The following is a 19,570-nucleotide window of genomic DNA, read 5'->3' as shown; positions in this document are numbered from 1 at the left end:
AGCAGTGGTTCTGAAGGGATCACATGTCAGTCACACGTCTAATTGCATCAGGTAAATTATTGAAATCTATCGATGATCAGATCTCTTTGGATTGAAGCTGACAGCTTGGCTCACAAGGAAACGTCCCCTCGAGGAGGGACATGGCATCACAAAGTGGCCTGACCCTTTTTACGGAGACCTGTTCGGCCACCTTAGAGCCATGGAAAACCGGGTTAATTCAGCTTGGAAGAGACCTCTGGAAGCATTTGGTTTAAGCCCCACTCAGAGTAAACTGCAGTTTGATCAGGTTGCTTGAGGTAATGCCGCAGGGAGCCAGGGGAGCGAAGCCGCCCCGTGATTTTGGTGCAGAGGCCAGGCTTGGAGCTGTGAGAAGATGAACTTCAGTGAAGCTCTGTAGCCTGAGGTAGATGGTGCTCATCGGGGATAAGAATCTCCCGGTCTTTCTCATCCTCTCTTAGTGGGATTAGCTGTCTGGTGAGCCAGGTTTGCTGCAGGAGGAAGACTTCGTGCTGAGATAAGATCAGCTACAGAGAGACTCGCTTGACGGAGCTGAGTCGTGGTTCGTTTTGTGCTTTGGCTGATACCTACAAGTTGCCTACATGGAGCTGCCCTGCTGAGAGGCCTTGCTGGAGTTCTGAATCTCATACGCCTTCCCGAGTCCCTGTTTTCCTCACTTGCCAGTTTAGCCCACTTTTATTCCCCAGATTGTGGCTCCAGCACTCCCTGTAGCTGTTTTTTCCTTTATGCTTCCCTTTCATGTACGTACTACTTAAGCAGCACATGGCTAGCAAGCACAGAGCTCTGCACATCGTAGGGCTCTGAATTTTGTCATGGTTTGTTTAGAGGGACTTTAAGGAAACAGTTTCCTGCAGGTCGCTTGTGGAAGGAGCTTGCTTTGGTTCATTTCTTTGTATTCAGTTTACCTTGACTTTTACCCGAAGTGCAGATGGACATTGACAGTATCTCGAGATGGTCAAAAGGAGAAATTAAACTGCTTGCAAATGCTCTCTGCAATGTGTTTCTGCTCGGAGAGGTAATTCCGTGAACTTGACCTGGTTGATCTCCCTGAGAGCCAGCTCTGCTGGCGTCAGTGGGGTGGTTTCTGGTGGAGTGGTCTTCCTGGCTGCTCCCGGAGGGAACAAAGCCGGTTTGGGATTTTATCAGGAGATTTTTTTTTATTTTTTTGCAAGTTCTAATTGCAGGAATACCTCAGGCTCTCCTGTGCCTTCAGGACATGGTTGACAGCACTGCACAGGTGTGACTGAGATACTGATAAGCAAGCGAAATGATATGGATGCAGAAATTTCCCAAAACCAGCAATAACATAATTTTGCTGGGATGACAGATGGAACAAAACTTTGTCAATACAGACGGAGAATGCTTTGGAAGCTATCACAGGTAAGAATGCCGTGTCGTTTCTTATGTCTTGATGCATGGTGCACATACATCTGTGGCTTTTTTCTGATCCCATGAAGAATCTCAGGAATATGCCTTTGGACACGTTTCTGCTTTATTTTTAAACTTTGGGCATAAGCTAGAATGTGCAAATTTAGGCTTACAAAGATCAGATTTGTCCTTTTAAAAAGTCAGAGATTAATAGAGAAACTTCCTTTTCCCCTTGAAAAGTGCCCTCAGCTACCCTGGACTGGCTCTTGGCTGGGACATTCATGACTGGAATTGTTAATCAGTGTTTAGCTTTGCACATGAAAAGCTGATATTCTGCACCTCTCTGGAGGAAGAGAGGCCAATGACCATTTTAAAACCAGTCCATTTACAATCTGCTCGCTATTTCTCCCACTGATGCTCCTATCTTGCATGTGAAATGAACCAGCTGTTCCCGGATCTCACAAAATGAAGAGCAGACTTGGGGACTGAGTGTCAGAAGATTGTGTATGCTCAGATGTGCTTAGGGTGCTCCTTTATTTCAGCCTCCTTCACTAGCCTAAGGAAACCTAAATTGTAATTGTGTAATTGTAGAAGCACCACAATACCATTAGTACTTCCCTGTATCTATGTACTCTTCACTGAATCAAAAATATGTGATCAAAACCCCAGATTTTTTTTTTTTTTTAAGAAAAGCATGCAGCTTAGGGGTAAGAATAAATAGTAACAGTAACTATTAGCAATGCTTAGATTGTGAAGGTTGTAATGCAGCTGCTTTTTCACAGAAATAGACTCTGAAGTAAATGATAAAAAGATCTTAGTGGCTAGCATGAGAGTGGGATGTGCCAGACAAAAAGCTGCACGATTTATTAATACTTATATCTGTTAAGAAAATACATTTTTGTTAGCCCTTCTCATCGTATGGATTCAAATATTTCCATTGAAATCATGCTGTAGAATAAACCTGTTAAAAAGAATTGACTTCTGTGGCACAGCATGCCTTAAAATTTAACCGAGAGTCAACATGATAAAAAAATTGATCAGTTCAGTGAGCACATTCCTGTGCCTCAAACTGAAATGTGCATTCTGAAGGAGCATGGCCTGGGAGTCGGAGATCCATGAAAGGAACAGACCTGCTAAAAGAATAACGTTTTGGTGCAACAAGCTGATTTGCTTAACAGCTTTCTACTGCAATTAACATATGCAGCAAATGCATTCATTTAATGTGACAGTCTGCTCAAATAACCCTCTTGCAAGAATGGGATTATGTAATCTGGAAATAGCAGAGATTAAAATTATTGAATATCTTGTTTATCCAGAATGCCAGCAGCACTACCTCCTCCTTTTCTCTGTACTCCATGCTGACTTATAAGTGATCTGCATGGACTCTGGTATCCTCAAATTAAGGAACTGAGAGCATCTTTGAGCACAGGACTGCTGCTTGGAACAAAAGAAGCTGAAAGAAACCCTGAGGAAGAGAGCTTGTGCTTCGGGACTGGAAGTGTGCAACCTCCTCAGGCTTGGTGAGTTGGCAGTCACCGACTGGTGCTACAAGACTGAAACTAAGAGAGTGCAAAAGGCATGGCATAAAGAAATCCAGGGACAGGGTGTGCAGCCGGGGATCAGCCAGACCCTTGGGCTTGGCTGATCAGCGCTCAGCCCATGTTCAGCTGGCTCTGCTGAGAGCAGCTTCTGCTGAGAACAGTGCTTAAAATAAATCCAAATTGGTTGTACCTCATGGTGAGAAACAGCCAAGTGGAAAGGGAGGGAGTTCTGCTAGCTGAAGGGGGAGCAGAAACGACGGGCCCAGCAAGCGCCGGCCGTGGGGAATCGGCATGGACAGGGCTCACCAGGTGGCAGGCAGCAGAGCTCTGTGAGGAGCAAGGAGGTGATACAAGCTGCTCTTCTGAGCCCCAGGAAAAGGTAGTGGAGGAGCTGCTCCCTCCCCCGGTAATTGGATGACTTTCATTTCTGCTTGATTTAATTGACTTGCCCTCCACAGGAGCCGGTCTTTGGGCTGTTGCCTCGTTTGCCCCTAAGATCTCTCTGCAGCTACTGAAGGATGCGCAGAGGAGAGGGGCAGGGTGCTGTGTGCTCCTCCAAAGGCTGGGCTGAGACGCAGGAACCTTGAAATAAAGTCAGAACGCAACCTTCTAATAAGAATTCATCTGTGAAAACAGACTTCTCCCTGCAGCTGCTCAATGGAGCAGGTGAAACACAGAGCTGGTGATGGCTCTGCCCTGCACGCCTCTGAGAGGGCTCAGTCGCAGAGAGCTCGAGGGCACTCTGGCTGCTGAGCTACGAGACGAGCTCCAGCTTCAGCTAATTTCAGAGGTGCAGCAAATGCCTCTTCCCAGTGCTCCCAAACGTGGGGATTGATGAAGAAGAGGTTCTGTGACTTCTGAGGCTGGTGTTCACTGTTACGAGTACTGACAAGGTATTTTACTGTTTCACACAGCTACATAACATTTTGCTTTTCTATTCTGAAACAGAAGTTGTTCGTGTCCTTTTCTGGAAATAGCAGCCACATAGTGCAGAAAAGAAAAAAATAATTCTGGGTATCAGCATGAGCAACTGCTGAATGTTGGAAAATAAAACACAAGCCCAAATGGGCAGCTTCTAGAGTCTGGAGGGGTCAGGCACTGTCTGAAAAGAGCTGATTTCTCACTGGCTTATACTTTGGATTTAGGAAGGTCAGTCTGGCTTGCGTCACAGCATCACACTGATCAGTGCACGTTCTGAAACAGCCTTGTTCTGTGCATGCATTAGCCTGCATCAGCCCATCACCGAGGCTGTCTCCTTACATGAAGTTTTAGAGGACTGCAGAATGCCCTTACGGCAGAGATGGGCTCAGATCGGCTCCAACCAGCAGAGTGCCCCCCGAGCTGGTTAATTTGTACTATATAACTTTGTCTAACGTAGGCACGCAGAAATTTTTTTAACTTATTCTGATTATTTGGGAACGTGAGTGATAAAGTAGTCTTTGATATAGTTGTGATTGCACTGAATGTGAAATAACATACTGCTTTTAACCAAGGGAGTTTGTAACATCTTTTGTGCCCCGCGCGATGGCAGGAAGGCACTTCTCTGCTTTGCCTAGTTTATTGCTTTCTCTCTCCCATGAAGAGATTCTCGGTATGAAAGTATCGCTAATTTACCAATGTCGTGAAAGGAATTCATCCAGAATTGCTTCAGAGAGATGTTGAAAATGATCAGCGTGGCCCTAAGCAGGCAGTAATAGTACCCTACAATGTTACCCAGGGGGCTGAGCTAGCTGAAATGAAAATTTAACGCAGTTGTTAATGACTTGGAGGATCGTGATGCCATACTCTTTTTGAAGCATTTGAATCTTTGGCAGTGCCGGAAGGGGAAGTAAGTCAGCCTTGTTCTGGTGGCTTAGGATCTGCTTCTATCTCACAGATCGCCTAGGAGATTAGAGGAGAGAAGCCTGCCGTGCACTGAGCGCTGCAGTAATGGGTTCTCCTCCTTAATGCTTCAGGAACGCTTCCATGGGGTGAGGTTATCGTCTGGGCAGATTTTTAGAGTATGAGAAACTTCTTGACCATTTTTTTTCTGGGAGTTGCAATTCTGCTTTGTATAGAACAAGCCTCAGGAGCCCATATAAGAGAAGGAAGCTCTGTGTGCCATTCATCTCCAGCAGATGAAGCTGGGAAGATGTGGTCTAGGCTGGCTGCACGTGCACGTACAGAGGGCTCATTCCCCTCCTGCCTCCTGTTGGGCATCTGCAGAGCAGAGCAAGGTTGGGGCTGCAGAGCAAGGCGGGGGGCTGGGTAGGATGGATGTAGCCCATTGCTCTGGAGCAGGCTGCATGAACGTTTGTAAAATGGTGAAGAGCAAGGTGAGGATCCAGATCCTCTCCCTTTTCATCCAGTAGAAGGACCCTCTGCCTTGGTCAGCACTGCTGGCAGAAGCTCCATTTAAAATACCTTCCAAAAGAGACTGTGAAACATCTAGAGACCACAGCAGACCTCAATATCTGTTGCTTCTTTTTTTTTTCCTAAGAGTCCGGGGAACTCCTTAAGAGGTCCCCAACCCTGGAAAACTTCCAAGTACTCCTAAGAGAGTATAATGAGGCTTTAGCTTTGAGGCATCGCGTTTTCGAATGGAGAAGGCTGTTTCCATTCTTGCCAGAGGATTTGGCAGCCGTTGCATCTCGATGGGACTGTCACCCATTTCAGTTCGGCAGCACAAAGGCTTCTTTCAGCCCGCTCTTTGTAATATAGGATGTGCAGATGGGTGTCTGGGCAGCACGGAAAAAGCTTTTGCTGAGGGCTAGAGGACGAGGAGAGCAACCAAAGAATTCATTTTTAGTCCCGTTCTCTGCACATTTTAAAAATGACTGCATTGCTCACTGGTGTTGCCTGTTGCCCGGAGAGCGCCGGGTCACCTCTAAGGCAGTAACGTCGTCGCTTCGACATGCTAAACTTGCAGACTCTTCAGGCTGCGGCACCCGAATTTCCCTCAGGTGTACTGAACATTTCAGGTGATGATTGACCGCTCTCCCTGATATTTGTATGATTATTAGTCTCTTCTCTGTGTGCTATTCAGCGGACAGCACCGATCGTAAAAAGCAGATAGGAGCAAGTTGGGCTGCTGCCCCTGGTGGGTAGGAGAGAGGATGGGCTGATTGATGACCCTTGGCTGTTTTCTGATGTTGCAGTTGTTTTTTATGATGTCATTAGGAGGCTATAGTCACATTAAGGAATCCCTCATGACATCATAAAGGACTTGATATTTCGCTAATGTTATTTCAGCAGAGTGAAGCTCTGGCATTTTATAGTCTTTGCTCTCCCCACAGAATTAGGAGTTGTCTAACTACAACCTGGAAGAAATGCAAAAATAGTCAAATGCCGACTTCAAAAGTTATGGTTGAAGAATGCTAATATATTTGGCTCTTTCTGAGCGCACAGCACCTTTAGGTGGAATACATGATGTGTTTATAAAAGATGCCATCAGTGAACACAGATCCTCATGCAAAGGAAGAAGCAGGCGTGCCTTCTACTTCTCTTTGATGCCCAGCTACAAAAGTTTTGTGTTTTTTTTTTTTTTTCCTGGAGACTTTTTGTAATACCATAAGAGGTAAATGGGCCATAGAACGGCACCGTGGCACTTCATGGACTTTGGCAAAAGAAGACAGAGTTGTGGTGTAATGCTGAGATCAGGAGAACACTGGCAAAGGAGCCAGAAGCTCTCATGTCCTAGCGCACAGATAAGAGGGGAGTGCTAAGCCCTGTGCTGAGCAGAAACACAAATTTGAAGAGGTTATAGGTGGAGAAGGCACTGAGTGCTGTCACCAGCTGACCCATGGGAGGGATGTGAGGACTGAGGCTGGGCAGCCTCACGGAGGGCAAGAGATCAGCATCCTCCTCGCAGGAGCACAGACGTGTCCCCGAGTGAGCCTGCTGTTAGCTGAGGCTGGGGGTCTGGGAAAGGAGGGGGAGATTGGAGCACCACGGGACAAACCAAATTATGGTTTGTTTTATGGCAGTATGAAGGGATCCCTCTGCACGGCGCTGGGCAGGTCTCTCCTGCTTTTTTCCCCAGTGGATTTAGTACTACATCAATACTGGAATGGTGCCTTCATCTGTTCCTTGTCACAAAGGAAACACAACTCTGGCTTTACATTAGTTTTCTTGGTGAAATCTCTCTCTCTGAGAGTTTCCAAAGCAAAGGACCTTACTTTTAGGCTACATTTCTGTGAATTCTGCTCTCTTCTCTCTGGTTACCCCAATATTTGTGTCCTAACCAGCAGTAGTAGGATGCATTGCATTGTGTGTGGTGATATCCAGATTCCAGCACTGAGCGCTGGGAATGGTCAGTGCTGCTGGTCTGTAAGTAAAAAACCAACCAACCAAAAAAACCCTGCCTACAGCCACTTATATCTAAGGCATTTATCCATGCTTTACGCTCTTTAAAATTTAAAGTTTAAATTGTAGTTTTCTTATCTGGCAGAACGTTTAACATTTTTCATAGGTAAATAAAATTGGAATATACTGAAGGAGTGTATTCCTTTTTGCCTTTTCTTCCCAAACCCTCCTTTTCCTAGCATATGTCAGTACAGGAAGAGAATAACCAAGGTGCTTGGGGTGGGGGAGAGAACATTAAGTGACATTAAATCAAAGATAATTATCAGCTGTCAGTCAGGGGATGGCAGAGAGCCAGAGCAGCACTCAGCAGGGGTCTGCCTGTCCAGCTTTACTTCCTTTCCCTTCAGAGTTTGCAAAAGGTGTAATATTTGTCTTTAAACAACATAATTTATTACCAGGTGAATCTGGAATTTTAATACACAGCTCCATTTGAAGAGTGAAAACACCTTTTAATAGAACAGCATCTCTGATGATGCGTCATTTGTCCTTACCATTTTGGTGCCCCAGCCTCAGCCTCTACATTTGTGGCAGTTTTTGTCTCCTGCTTGGGAAGAAAAATATTCTCCGAAGCTTGGAGGGGTTACTGTCACTGACATTATTAATAGAGCTGTGTTATTAAAGTACTTCTATACACCATACGTAACGCTTGTCCTTTTTTAGCATGTTCTACGTACAAATCTCAGTCAGAGCCCCTGATGTAGCCTCTGCATTTCAAGGGGACTTCAAAGAAGAACTGCAAGGAGATCTTTGCCTATTCTAGACAAAAGGAAAGAGAAATCAGGATCCTTGTTTATGTTCACTGAGGACTACATGCCAGCTACCTCTGAAACCTTTTCTCATGTTCTGGCAGTTCCCAAGTATTATGTTTGCCCAGCTCCTGCCAATGACCTGGTCCTTTTGAAAGAATTCTAGGATATTACAGAACTTTGCTCTGGTTGGACTTGTGATGGACCCAAGCAAAAGGATGCATAAAAAGGCCTTCTAAATACTACAGGACCAAAAAACCAACCAACCAACCAACTAAACAAACAAAAAACATGTTGCTTCTGCTAGCCTTCAAACACTTTGATTTGTCCCTGCATAAAAGGCTGTTTGCAGGGTCTTTGTGCAAGTGAATTTCACACCCGGTGCCTCACGGTGACCTCTGGTACTGCGAGGAACATTTAATGCCACGTCCTTCAGGCAGCCCTGCCCGTGCCTGCAGCTTTCAGGCTGTGTGGGCAGGGGCTTGCTGCCTGCCCTTCCTTCCTCCGTGCCTGCAGAGCCATGCATGTTTCTGTGGAAACTGCTCACGGTGCCCACTGGGACAGGGGAGGTAAGGACAGGGCTGTGCTGTAGAAGGAGGAAGACTGGAAGTGGGTTCCTGGGCCTCCAACCACAGTTTTCTGCTAGGAGAGGGACCCTCAGGACAACATCGATCAACATCAGTGTTAACTCAGCCTGTTCTATTGCAGAGAGATCTTTTACTCCCCCTCTCTCCCCCATTCAGCTCTCTGAGTCCTGTCCTTAGGTCTGAAGAAGGCAGGAGAGTCAGGCAAAGCGTATTTGTCTCAGAAGCATGCCGGGAGCTGAAGCTACCTGAAGTCTCGCTGAGCAGAGCAAGACTTCCCCAGCCCTCGTTGTTCCACAGCCAGCTCTGCCTCTGGCATCACCCTGCTGATCACCATAATGCTAAGACTGTGGTCCTTTAACATAACCCCCAAGGCAGCAGGTTTTAATCCTTGTCAAGGGTACAAAAATGCCTGTCTGAGAGGCAGCCATCAGCCCTCTTATGGCTGCAGAACAGTTTGGGCTCCAGGGGAGCTGCCATGCTCTCCACTAACAAACCCATGCTTGAGTCTGTCCCTGGCTCTTTGCTGCACCAAAACGAAACTCAGGCTCTGCTTGGAAGTGAAAGAGCCCTGGGGAACGGTGGATACGCTGCAGTGCACTCCGCTGCTCCTCTCTTGCTCAGTGGCTGGCATTGCCTGCAAGTAGGCTACGTGCATCCCAGCCATTGCTCGCCAGCCCTGCTGCCCTGTCCTCAGCTGAAGCCAGTCCCCTCAGCGTGATGCTGCAGTCGGTGCCGTACCAGCTGCTGTGATCCTGCGGGCAGAGCAGGGCTGCAGGTAGCAGGTGACAAGCAGGGGGACACAACCCCTGAGGAGCAAGCAGTTTTACTTTGTGCCTTGACAGCGTCACAAACCTTGAAGATGAACGCAAAGGAGAGTCCTCAGCGGACGTCCTGGCACTCAGCGTTTCCCAGGGTCACTGGTGGCTTTGTGATCCCTTTATTTTTTAAATGCGTGCATGACTGACTCCGTGTCTGTTTGCCAGGCTGCACCACCCTGGACATGCCTGGAGATGTCCCAAAGGAGGAGGTGGGAAAGGGGGAGTTGCCTGCAGCCTGGGATAGTTATCTGCTTGCTTTGAACAGAGCAACTGATCTACCTCTGGGGTTTTGCTTTCACACAAGTTCATCCAGTTCACCTACTTACACGGCTCGTTATTAATAGAATCGTTAGCAGGTTCACTCCACAGCTTGTAGGGAAGGTGTGCACATGGGTGGCAGCTGAAGACAGAAAGTATCTGATTATATCTAGTACTTATTTGGCTCATCTTCCCAGGTGTGCTGTTCTACAGATAATAAACCAGGCAGCTTCACAGAGGGAGGTACAGGCACACCCTAGCTGTGGGCTCCGGCTGTATTCCAGCACCCCAAGTGGGGTACCCGTGCTGGTGAGCAGTCAGGGCTGTGTCTGCGTGCACAGGGAGCTCACACATGGCTACTGGGAGCTGCAGAGGTGGCACGGGTGAGCAGGTTTCTTGCTGAGCATGAGGTCTTCAGAGCCACTGGTGTTCTCAGCCCAGCGCTGGCACCAAGCTGCTTTGTTGGCCATGGGCATGACCTTCCCTTCCCAAATCCTCTTGGTCCCTGAGTCTGTCCATTTATGCCTAAGCTCATGGTGCCGTGACATGGGTATATTTACTTGAGTGTACCTGCCCAGGTGCCAGCCGCTGTGTAGATGTAACCTGGAGCACAATGTCATGGAGCAAAACTCAGGGCTGGGGTGTACACACGGGGAATGAATCCTGCAGGCTGCTCGTGATGAGAGGTTGCTCTGGTCCTAGTGAGGAGGAGGAGGTCAGTCATGGAGCTGAGAGCTCTGCACTGAGCTCTGCTTGTGACACGTTGTGCAGCATCTGTGGTCTTCCTCCAGCAGTGAGGCTGAGCCCTGACACTGAGAGGGGAGGTTTGGACTTCAGCTGGAGGCAGCTGAAGAACAGAAAAGAAGCAGAGGAAAGAAGGTCTGAAAACAATCCGACTTCCCCACCAACCTCAGTGTTATGAACACAGACTGCTTCAGCCGGACTCCGCTTTTGACCTGCTCTACTCCATCTAGAAAGGAGCACGTAAGGGTGAGCAGTTCATTATTCCTGAATGCTCCATTCTGCCCTCACAGGCAGATACTGATCTTGATTTAGCTGTTCAGCCATGGATGCCTTTGAACTCAGACCTAGCAGAGAGGGCTGAATCTTTTCCATCTGATTCATATCCAGAGCTTCTGCTATTTACTCAAGCCTCTCGGGTGGAGACATTGGGCTGGAGAGCTTGTGGGAACAACTCCCTTCAAGTTCTAGCTGCAATCTGAAAGCTGTGGTGTAGGAAGAAAAACAGGGTAACCAGCTCGTCTTCAAAGTGAGCCTTTCTTCTCCCCAAAGCAAGTGTAGTTCTGACCCTATTTAACACCAGCTCTCTCACACAGGATGAGAGGTTAGTACATGCAGGGTTTCAGGCTCATAGAACAGCTTTGCAAGTCCTTCTCTGCTTGACTGGGACAGGTACATGTCTTTAATAAGCACTTTCCTCAGCACAATTACAGTAAGGATGGCAAGTGATATTTTTTTTTCATGTGGACTGCCAAGTTTTCATGGCAGTCGTGACACTTTTGCAGTGTTAGCTTTAGCAGTAACATGCTCCGTGCACCGAGTGACCCTCCAGCAAGTTAATGCTTCCGCATCTACCTCAGAGGGAGCTGGCTGGAGACCTCTGGCCAGAGCAAAACTGTTTTAGCTTGTCGGGGTGGCTTCATTAGAATTTTCATTGCAAATTTAGTGTGTGAAATAAGTTTGGCTTCCAGCCTGGTGACTTGTCTCAGTCACCTATGCTTTTAGCCTGTGTGCAAGGATGAGCAAGAATGTCTTACTCAGTGGTAATCGTGTCATCTTGGGTTTTTAAACCTCGCCTTTATTCCTGGCAAACCAACACCTAATTAGTTTGATAGTATTAAATGCACTGGATATTTTATGTGTTATCAGTTATTAATGTATGCTGCTGATATAGGATCCTATTTGACTTGAACAAAGCACCTTTTACGCTCTGGATGAAGCAAGCATTACTTCGGTTAACTGCTGGGCTGATGGCGGCCCGATAGCCACCGGGCTGCCCCTGGAAAGCGTCGTGCTAACGGACCCGTTCCTTGGGCACTGCCATCGTGTGCCTGGTAGTCACGGACTGCCAGGATATCCCTCTCACACATCTTTGGCCATGAGTTTAGAAGGCGTCACGGGAGCCCTTCACACTAACTGCATTGTATAAATTTGAGGACTAAGGTCGTAATATTCATGAACAGGGAAAAAAAGAAAAAAATAAAAGCAACGTGCACTGATCACACACCTGCCACATAGTCCAAAAAACTGCTCAGACAGATGCAGCATAGTGGCTGCTTGCTAAATGTTCCTGGGCAGTCAGCTCCATGGAGCTGTGTCGCAGGGCTGCAGAGCTTTCTGCAGAAGCAGTGGTTCAGGAATTCTTCAGGACATAAAGCAAGTCCTTTTTCCCATGGAATTTTTTAATGCATCCAAATGCATAGTAGTAATAGCATTGTGCAAAAGGCAGGAGCTCAACCAGATATACTTTAGAATAAAACAAATATTAAAGCTTATTTATAGTGCTGTGCTCTCCTTTCTATTTATGAAGCCTTGACATATTTATCTTTTATTTAGGAATTATTAGTCCCAAACTGGGCTCAGATGCTTCGTCTCCTTTCTGAATTATGAGCAAGGAAAAATAGAAGAGCAATGATGCCCCTGGACTGATGGCTTTACATTTTTAATCTAATTAATTTATGAGCATTTCCAGGGGACTCCCTACTACAGCAGCTCAATGTCTGGAAACCCCACATTTTAAGTTTCCTATTTGATATTTTGTTTCTTCCTGCTACCGTGGGCCTCATGTTTCAGAGTTTACCATGCAGAAGAGCAATATTAATAAGTGATCCTGCTTATTACGTCAAATAGAATTAATTTCTCCTGAATTACTTGTTGGTTTTGATGGTCTGGTTCTGACAAGATGCTCACTAGTACCAGGGTAAGAGCTCCCTATTTGTGGCTTCTCCTGCTGTGTGTGAGGCTTCATCCTCACTCTGTTTTCTATAGCAGCAGTAAGCAGCACATTGATGTGTTTTCCCGCAGCCCTGTGTTGCAGGAGCTGTTTTTTCTTGAGCTAGCTTTGGTTTCTGTAAGCTTCCAGGAAGCAGCGGTGGATGCAGCACCGTGCTGCCTCCGAGGTACCCAAATCTATTCCATTTCAAATCTGAATTGCGGTCCTCTTTCCCGCTGACAGGTGTGAATAGAGATGGAAAACTCCTGAATTAGCATTTGCTGTTTGTTGGTGCTTTGCTCCCTGACAGAATCAGACTCATATTGGCTCTTTTTCTCCCTCCCTCTTAATTAATTTTGCCTGTGCTGAGCAAGCGGGCTCCAGCAGGCTCGCTGCCGTGGACTGATTTCCCCGTCTCCCTTTGATGTGTCTCCTGAGAGGGGCAGGGCACACTGGAGAAACTCATCAGAGAGACCTGCTATGGCTTATTTTCATGCTGCCTTGGGCAGAGCTCTTCCCCGTCCTCTCCTCTCGCATTATTTCTCCTTTAACAGCAGCTGCATTGCCACAGAACAGCAGAAGTTTAGAAGCGAGGGGAGCCGTGGGGAGCCTGAGGCCCAAGTGCTGCATTGCTGCAGCAGCTCAGGCATAGCACCTGCTGCCCGAGAGGTGTCAGAAATTACAGGGAAGTGCCAGCCTTGAAAGGCTCTGAGCACCTTTGTGTCCTTTGAGGGTTTTGGACCGTCTCTAGGGTGCCCGGTGGGCCCGCTGTGAGGGCAGGCCCGAGGCGGCTCGCGCAGGCCAAGGCCGAGGCCTCAGCGAAGTCTCCGCTTCGGCGTGTGCGTTTTGCACTGTGCTATCGGGGAATCTGCTGGAGAGCTGGCTGCTGACTCCAGAGAATTAATGGCTTTTGAAAAATGTCGATGCTTGCCTCTACGTGTATGAATGCGTGTGTGCGGAGCAGATGCCAATCTGCAGTGCTGCGTGGAAGGCTCCCGTCGCAGTCCTGGAGTGCTTGCTTTCGCTGCACCAAAACAAGTAATCATGGCCCGTCACTTTTTGCCATATTTTCTCTCTCTCTGTCTCACTTTTTTTTTTTTTTTTCTTTAAGAATATTGCCAAGTAAATGTTAGATTTCAAATGCCCTCATTATTTAGATTTATTCATGAGATTCCCACTCAGTATTTCTGTCGTAAAAACAGTTTGCGAATACTTTGTGGTAAATTTTTTATGTGAAGTTTTGAAATTTACTTTGTATTAATTAATTATTTAACTTTTGCGGAGCATTCCTGTTCCATGACTGGACGGGGATGTGCAAGTCAGCAACGCAATGCGAAATGGAAATGCCAAATCCTTGCCAAATACTCAGCTCAGGACTGGGTGACAGTACGTGAATCAATTCTCTTACTCATGCATTCCCATTTAAAATCTATGAAAACCTGCTTTTGTAAATCTTGGCTCAGATGTCTGCAGTGAGGAACTACACCCCCAAAGCTACAGACATAACCTTATTGTGAAACTGATCTTCAAATTCAGGCAAATAGTAGGCAAATAATGATGTGCTGTACACTCAACACTAGTCTTGCGTGGAGAATCCTCAAAATGGAAAATTCAGCTGTATAATCAGGGAGACTGTAGTACAGAATGGTTGGGGAGAGAGTGAAAATGAATGAAAAAGACTTTATTCCTCCTTGTTGGAGACAAAAAAAATAACAAAACAACAAAAAGCCCACCAAATTTCTGATTTCAAATTTGTTTGGCAAAGACAGCCCAGGGAACATCCTCCCATTCTCACAGTTCTCTTTCAAACCAAGCCCCCGAGTTCTCTGCAGGCTACCTGTCACCTAATTATAAAACTCATGAGCCTCCCCCCGGTACCTTCAGCTTTCTCAGTACCAGGAGCAGCATTTCACGTGCACAACAACTGCACCGCTCTCGCCTCAGCTGAGTCTGCAGGGCATGCCAGGAAGGTCAGCGACTTGCATGGTCCCAAGGCACTTCGTTCCTTTCAGATAAAAGACTTCATTTCAAGACTTGTGTGTTTCCTACTGTCCATCTACTGGCCTGTGACACAAGCAGGGTTTCTGTCTGCCCCGTGTTTCCCACACTTGACTTACGTGCTGCTTGTTTCAGTCGCTCTTCACACTCTGCGGTGGCAAGAGGCCAAAACAAGCTTGTAGCAGCCTGACTTCAGCATTAGCCAAAGAAATTAGCACAGTAATTCTGTGCAGCAGGATTCTGCTACAAAAAATTGTTCTCTTTCATCTCAGAGGCGAGGTGATATGGTGAGCCATGCTCTGACCTTTCTTCCTCGGAGCTCTAGGTGCAAACTGTGCTGGTGAACCGGGCTGGAGAGGTTCAGGAGGGGTTCCCCACCAAAGGGAAGCGCTGGCACTAGGCAGTTGAAGGGGCAAAACTGGGGGGTCTGCAGGGACCTAGCACAGCCACAGGGGTTTCTGGCCTCTGTGCGCAGAGGAGGGGTGATGCTGCTGCAGCTCCAGGTGAGAGAAGCTGCTGGAGGAGCAAGTGGAGCCGTGCCTGCTGCTGGCCGCCTCGGCTTGCTGAAGGCAGGTTCGTTGCTGCTGCTGCACGCTGCTTTTCCACCCTCTCCTTTCCATGCTGGAGGGAGAGTGAGGATGTGCTTAAGGCACTCAGTACTCACTGCAGCTACTTCTACAAATAGTGCTGAAAACGTAATGCTTGGCCCTTACGTGAGTCGTGGTGCGTGTCCGATTTGGAGCAGAGCAGGCAACAAAACAAACTGCTGTCAAAGCAACACCGAACTTCTTTATCTCCCTGGATGATACCAGCGAGAAATTTGTGTTCTTTATTTGGGATACGGTGAGTCTGCCGTCTCATCATCCCACAAAGTCATGCTGACCAGGGACTGTTTGTTCTCCCACCCCCACCACCAGAGACACTTGCCCTGTTCTAAGCAGAGCACTAAGCAGAACAACAAAGGATGAAAATCCTTTGTTTGGGGAATATTTTCACAGTTCTTTCAGAAAAGCTGAAGTTAGAAAGCTGTCGGTGCTCCGTGAGTGTCCCAGAGCCCCTTCTTTCCAAAGTGGGGATTTGCAGAGAGGTGAACGAACAGCTCGGCTGGGGCTGCTGCTGGGGCCGTGTGCCTGCGTAGTGCGTGCAGGGAGGCACTGTGCCGCGTGCTGCGCTCTGTGTGGGGCAGGGGAGCTTTCCCTCTCTTTTTCTCTACTGAATAGCACAATAAATATGCTCCCTGACCTTGTTAGTGCACAGGCTAGAGTACCCCGAGGCTGTGCCGCAGTGTACACTTTCCTTGTCTTTTTAATTGAACTGCCAATTATATCTTTTAGTGAAAGAACTGGAGGTAAACAAGCCACAAATCTGGTGAAGGAAAACGGTGAGCAAAGCCACATTTGCTGGAGCACATATTAACCTCACCTTTTGTTATCTCTCTCTGGTGTGCACAGGCCTTTCTGTGGGTTTTCTATACCGACTGCAGCTGTGGGAATTCCCTTGTTCTTACCCTGCCTTCAATTTGTTTCTCTCATCTGGCCAGGCCTCCTAACGCACCTCTTTAGCTGCTCTCTAAGGAATAATTGCCGAGTGCTGCTGCTTCAGGCACACAGCAGTGCCCAGCTCTGAACAACTTGGAGGAAGCTTGTGCCAAAACCAGGTTGGCGATTGTCAGTCGGGTGCTATCACTTCCGTTTTCTGATAGAGCAACTTAACAAATGTGGGAGTTTTGTGGCCAAGCGGCCTTTTACTGAATCCACTGGATGCCACGTAAGAGCTGCATCTTCAACCAACTTGCTCTGCTGAAATACCACCCATCTGTGTCGTTTGCCTGCAGTGTGCGTGGACTGCTCACCTGCTGAGGTAGGCGCTCGGGTCCTTGCTGCCCATTGCCAAGATGTTTGGGGACGGCGCACGCTCCTGGTGCACCTCCTCAGCAGTCTTGGCGTGCTGCAGCCACAGGGGCTTCTCTTCCCTTTCTGCTGCAATTTGGAGCTTATGCAAAGCGAAATCTCGTCCTTCATCAGTGTGATACAGCCCTGTATCCATAGAAATCCTGTTTCTGAGAGCTCATGTTTAAAAACATGGGCAAATGGATCATTAGCTGTTTTAATTACCTAGCTCTGCTTCGGCAGTTACTCCAACTTTTTGCAAAGCAACAATGGAACATAAAACTGGCTATGGAAAGTCACTTTTAATAGAAAGAAAAACCTGTTGTTTAGTCTTTCCTTAGTGATTGTTGCTTTGCTCATGCCCCAGCCAACCCAGAGCTGGGAGAAGGAGACAAAGCCAGCTGGAACGTCCTGGGTGCAACAAGCCATGCTGAGGTGGAAAAGAGTGCCAGGCTATGGAGAGCAATTAAAACAAATCTTTTAAAAGGGTTCTTATTCCCACTCCCCAAGAGGATTCAGGTGGAGTGCATCCAGGTCAGCTAGGTACTTCTGGCAGCTGAAATCCAAGCCATGGGTTTTGGTCCTCCACGTACTGATGCAATCTATACGTGCACTTGCAGATGTCTTGGTACCACTTGTGGATCAAAAGAGACGGCCTCTGTAGATGTTGGTAGCAAGGTATGCTTTCCTTTGTTCAGAAGAATCTGTAGAAAACCCACCCCGCACCCGTACACACCCCATACACACCCCAAAACCTTCCAGCACTGAAGGATATCTGATTGCTCTGCAGTACAAAGCACAAAACGTGTTGTACTCGACAGTTCAGGGAGGGAGAGGGATTCTGACAAAGCGGTGTGGGAAGAATACTAGCCAAGACCACTGCCCTGGGCTGTGCTGACCAGGTAAACTGGGTGTGTTTATCAGCTTCTGAGTCTCAGAATAATTACTTGAGGTAAGGATTTGGTCATGCTCTTCAGTATTTCCATACTGACAAATGTTCTTTGAAAAAAATCATGGCATCAACAATCCTGACATCTGCTTCACTGTGGCTTCCTACTTTGCAAGAAGCCTGAACCCAGACCTCACCGAAAAAATGAGCAATTGAATGCCATTGAGTTATCGCTGTATTGAAGTGGAGGCAGCTTTATTGACCTGTCTCAGAAGCCAGGAGAGCATGACTATTCAAAATAAAAGGGTATTGGTTTCACTAATTGGTATGGAGTATTCCTTTGACCCTAATTAGCTGTTGGTAATTTCCTTTTTTTTTTTTTTTTTTTTTTTTTTGCGTATTATAAAAGAAACAAATTTGCATATCTGTAAAGGAGGAGTGTGGAGTTCGGAGCAGTGTGCCAGCGAACAGCAGTGGGATTTGGGTGGCTGGCACTTCGGCAGCCTGGCTGGGTGCCACGCAGCCAGTTGATGACACTCCTGAGCCAGCACAGCGCCTGACCAAGCTGAAGTTCCCAAAGCCATCAAGGTCAGTGTAACTGAAAGATCATCAAGGTAGTAGTAAGGGTTAATTACAGTTTAAGCTTTAAAAAGATCCCTCTTAAAGTAACAGTTTTGATTAAAAAAAAAAAAAACTTCCCAGCATCTCTGTCCTGGCATGCATCTGCTGATCCACATCTCGGTTATTTGCAGCTATTAGTAGGTGAGCACGGTTCCTCTACAAGAATATTAGACACTTAATTTTGCAGGACCAACATTTCCTAGGGTGCAAAGGGCCATGCCACATTTGGTTGGGATGCTGTACCGTCAAGTGCTTCTTCCTTTAGAGGTAGAATGGATCTGAACTCTAAAATCAAGCCCCAAAATGGTGCGATATGTTTGAGGAAGTGATGTGGGTGTCTTTAGTGTTGGCAAATCTGAACACAGAATGGGGAATTCTGTCTAGTCAGTGCTTTGTATACAGCCGAGTATTTTACAGGTTATTTTACAGACTTCCCCAAAATACTCAGCAACCTATGAGGAGATTCAAACTCTGGTCTTGGCTTACCACACAATAATATTTCTGTTATCATCTGCATAATATTGCTGACAGTTTGTTTTGGCCAGGGGTGTGTCTTCTGGAATTAGTGCTTCCTTTCTTGCTAAAAGAACACCAAACGTTAATGTGATTTGGGTCTTTCCCTGACTGTTAAGTTGTCAGGAAGCTGCAAAGATGCTTGGATGACCATAGGAACAGCCTAGAGGAAAGTTTTGTGATTTTTATTTTATTTTATTTTATTTTATTTTGGTAAATTGCCATAGAGAGCATTTTCAAAAGCCAGTTTCTAGGCTGTGTTTCTGGGCAGAAGCTCCCAGGGAAAGATTTGACTCCTCAATTACCATTCCTGCTTTCTGCTATCTATCTCGTTCTTCTTCATGAGATTTCTTAATACTTGGGCCACAAACATCCGTACTTCAGTTCAGTACACACAGACTTCCAGCTTAAGCCCAGACATTGTCCAGTTTTCATTTGAAAATGAAGCAGAAGTGTACTTGCACATGAAATATAACATTCTGCACAGCTACTACTTGGGTAGCAGGGAAGAGAAAGAAAGGGCAACAAAGTCTGCTGAGTACAGATTGCTTAAATCATGAATATTCATCATGAAAATGAGGAGACCTGGAGTTTTCATAGCAGCTCCACCCACCGAACTGAAATAACTGTTACAGCCTTTGCCAATAAAACGCCAAGGAAAAGGAATAGAAAATGAAGCCGTGTGGATGGTGCCAAGTGGCTGTTTTCCGCTCCCTGAGTTTAGCAGACAGAAACAAGAGGTCTCCAGCAGCAACAAAGCTTCTCTAGGTCGTGTGATCAAATATCCTTCAGCACACAGCGAATGTGGAGAGAGTTTGTGATCTGGACTGCTATTCCCATTGCCTGCAACTGTTTTGCAGAGCACCGTGTGGGCACTCTCACACCAACCCTATCCGGGCCTGAGTTGTTTGTATGGCTGCAGTAATCCCCTCCTGCCAGCTCTGCTTGCTTTCCGTGTCAGTTCTCTTGTATCAAAACACCTAGAAATCGTCACTGCTGGTTTTAATTACAAGCATGTTAGCTGCTT

General features: G+C 46.9%; 1 protein-coding gene across 17 annotated transcripts in view; it reads left to right on the top strand.

Annotated features, from left to right (window-relative positions):
* The window catches only part of LOC311423355 (uncharacterized protein), a 259,365-nt gene that overhangs the window by 188,726 nt on the left and 51,069 nt on the right, over window positions 1-19,570 (top strand). For 16 of the 17 annotated variants that reach the window (XR_014685659.1, XR_014685660.1, XR_014685661.1 and 13 more), the window contains 2 exons: window positions 1,191-1,398; window positions 2,703-2,906. The gene's annotated coding sequence lies outside the window, so the exon portion shown is untranslated. Of the gene's footprint in view, window positions 1-1,190; window positions 1,399-2,702; window positions 2,907-17,935; window positions 17,998-19,570 lie in introns of those variants that run through there. The other variant, XR_014685674.1, reaches the window with a different exon arrangement.

This window comes from Aythya ferina (genome assembly GCF_964211825.1).
Source record: "Aythya ferina genome assembly, chromosome: 24".
NCBI classification, from domain to species: Eukaryota; Metazoa; Chordata; class Aves; order Anseriformes; family Anatidae; genus Aythya; species Aythya ferina.
This window is presented reverse-complemented; position numbering and strand designations above follow the sequence as displayed.